The sequence below is a fragment of the Corylus avellana genome, chromosome 7 (genome assembly GCF_965113065.1).
Source record: "Corylus avellana chromosome 7, dhCorAvel1.hap1.2, whole genome shotgun sequence".
Classification (NCBI taxonomy): domain Eukaryota; kingdom Viridiplantae; phylum Streptophyta; class Magnoliopsida; order Fagales; family Betulaceae; genus Corylus; species Corylus avellana.
The window spans coordinates 2,512,899-2,515,581 of NC_142496.1; the positions used below are offsets into that span (position 1 = coordinate 2,512,899).

At 36.6% G+C, this 2,683-nt stretch overlaps 1 pseudogene; it reads left to right on the top strand.

Annotated features, from left to right (window-relative positions):
- The first annotated feature begins 512 nt into the window (after positions 1–512).
- On the top strand, positions 513–2,415 carry LOC132185482 (uncharacterized; annotated as a pseudogene).
- The last annotated feature ends 268 nt before the right edge of the window (positions 2,416–2,683 follow it).

Sequence of the window (2,683 nt, forward strand, 5' to 3'; positions counted from 1 at the left end):
CGGACAATATTGTGTGTCAACTAGGTGGGGTCTTACATATAATTAAGGTGATAGAAAATTGTTGATTTAATCATTTAATTAATAATTAATATTCTATTGGGATAGCCATTCCAATAGAGTGATTTGGCCTCTAAGTTCTATTTCTTTTTACAAGATGTCCAACACCCGAGACTCCTATTTCTTATTTCAGATTTCAGCCTCTGTTGATATATGCCAAGCCTTTCGTTATTTTAATGACAATAACTAGTTTTTTTTTTTTTTTTTTGAGAGAAGACAATAACTAGTATTGATTGAAGGGGGCAAGGCATATGTTGGGTGGTATAGACTTGCACCAATTTGTTTTGACACATAATTTTGCCAACATAAAACCTTGTAGATACCATATTAAATCACTATTTGTTTCAAAACTTAATTTATTCGATAATAAATTGTTAATTTAATCATTTAATTAATATTCTAATATTTTTTATTGCAATCTTTCGATAGGAGAAATGCTAAGACTACTGACGAAGATGCTAGGACTACTGAAGATGCTATGGAACGATTGGGGAATCGAGATACTAGTTTTGGTGAGCTTTGCCTTGCAAACTGTTCTCACTCTCTTTGGAAACCGTAGAAGATACATACCAGGATTTTGGATAAGATTCACAGTTTGGTCCACCTACTTGTTGTCTGGTTCTGTCACAAAGGTTGTCATAGGCAAGCAGTGGGAAAGAAATCAAATACACTGATCAGCAAAACGTCCCTAGGGAACTAGAGGCACTGCTGGCACCTTTGCTTTTAGTGCAACTTGGAAACCCAGATACTATTACTGCCTACTCAATAGAAGATAATAGATTGGGATTAAGGCAATTACTTATCCTGATCTTCCAAGTGGGCATTGTAGTTTATATCCTCATTAGGTACTGGACTACACTAAGCAACACAACCACGCTCTCATTTGTATACTTGCCGATGTTTTTGGCCGGAATAATCAAGTATGGAGAGCTAGCATGGGCTCTCAAGTCAGCACTGAAGAACTTTGGTTTAACCATAGAGGAAATTGATAAACAAGAAAATGTTTCTCCTTTATTCTTAGAGCTACCAAGGGACATTCCCGGTCTAGAATTAATCTCAAAGGCTTATTACCGCTTTGATTGCTTGAAACCTCACCTTGAGAACTGGTTCTATAAGCCCTTTCACGAATGTCTTCCATGGATGTTGATTGATGCATATTTGGCGGAGGACATGTTCAAAATCATAGATGCTGAACTTGGCTTCATGTATGACGTTCTCTATACAAAGGCACCTATTATTTATACACGGAAAGGTTGCATTTTGCGTATTATCAGTTTCTTCAGTATAGTATTTACTTTATGTGGATTCACAGTTCTATTCAAGAAATGTTTACATCATCGTAATTGGGAAGTCGTATATACCTTTGTGGTGCTAATTATAACTATCATTCTAGAGGTTTATCAGATCATACTACTACCTTTCTCGGATTGGGCAATAATCCAGATGATTAAGCACCATAATATGCCGATTATGCTGCAGTGTTTGCGAGTTCTTGGCTCATGGTCATGTAGGAGGAAGAAGTGGTCAAATTCATTGGGACAATTCAATTTGTTAAGTTTTTGTCTTCACGACAAGCAGTTAAAGTTTAGTAGAATTATCAAGTTTCGTGGCTTGGACATAGAGTTCAGAAAGAGTTGCAATAGGAAGCGAGTGGAGTTGCCCATTGTATTGAAAGAAGTGATAGTACAGGAGTTGAAAGAGGTGGATCAAGTGAGAGACCCAAAGGCCATCACCCAAAGAGGTCAATGGGCACTTGAAAGGCATGGATGCCTCAACCAGTTTAGATGGAGTGTTAAAAGGAATTTCGACAAGAGCATTACCATATGGCACATTGCAACATACATATGTTATGATTCAGATATTATTTTATACGACACTATAAACTCCCATGTAGAAACAAGCAAATTGCTGTCAAACTACATGATGTACCTTCTTGCCTTGCGACGGCACATGTTATGCACTACCGCAGCGGACGTAATATTTCATCATGCCTACACTAAATTGATGAAGTTCTTAAGAACTGGGCCATCAATAATAAGAGATGAACACAAAGCTTGTGGAATTCTGGGATCTGATCAAGGACTTCTAGAGGAATCAAACTCCGATAGAAGTGAGGAAAGCATCATCACATCTAATTGGCATGTGCTTCAAGACGCACAAAGACTTTCTAGAAGCCTGATGGAGAAGGAGAACATGTGGCACATCATAAGCAGTGTTTGGGTAGAGATGTTGTGTTATGCGGCAAGTAACTGCCCAATGAATTTTCATGCAGAACAACTAAGGCGAGGTGGAGGGTTGATTACTCATGTTTGGCTTCTCTTAGCCCACAAGACAGAGAGGTTTTATACGAGTGACTAATTAATGTTTTTTTTTAAAAAAAAAAAAAAAATGTTATGAGGTGTTTTACCTTTTCCATTATATTTGCTTGAATCACTCAATGAGATTGTCTCTAATAAATGTATCTTACATGTTTGGGCAAGGGCAGGATGTGGGTTTGAGACATATTTAGTTTAATTATGATTGTAATAAATTTTCTCTGTTTGTTTGCAATTGTGTTGGAAAATTTTTTTTTTTATTTTATTTTCTTTTTTATTATTATTTTTTATTGTTTTCCATGATGTGTCGA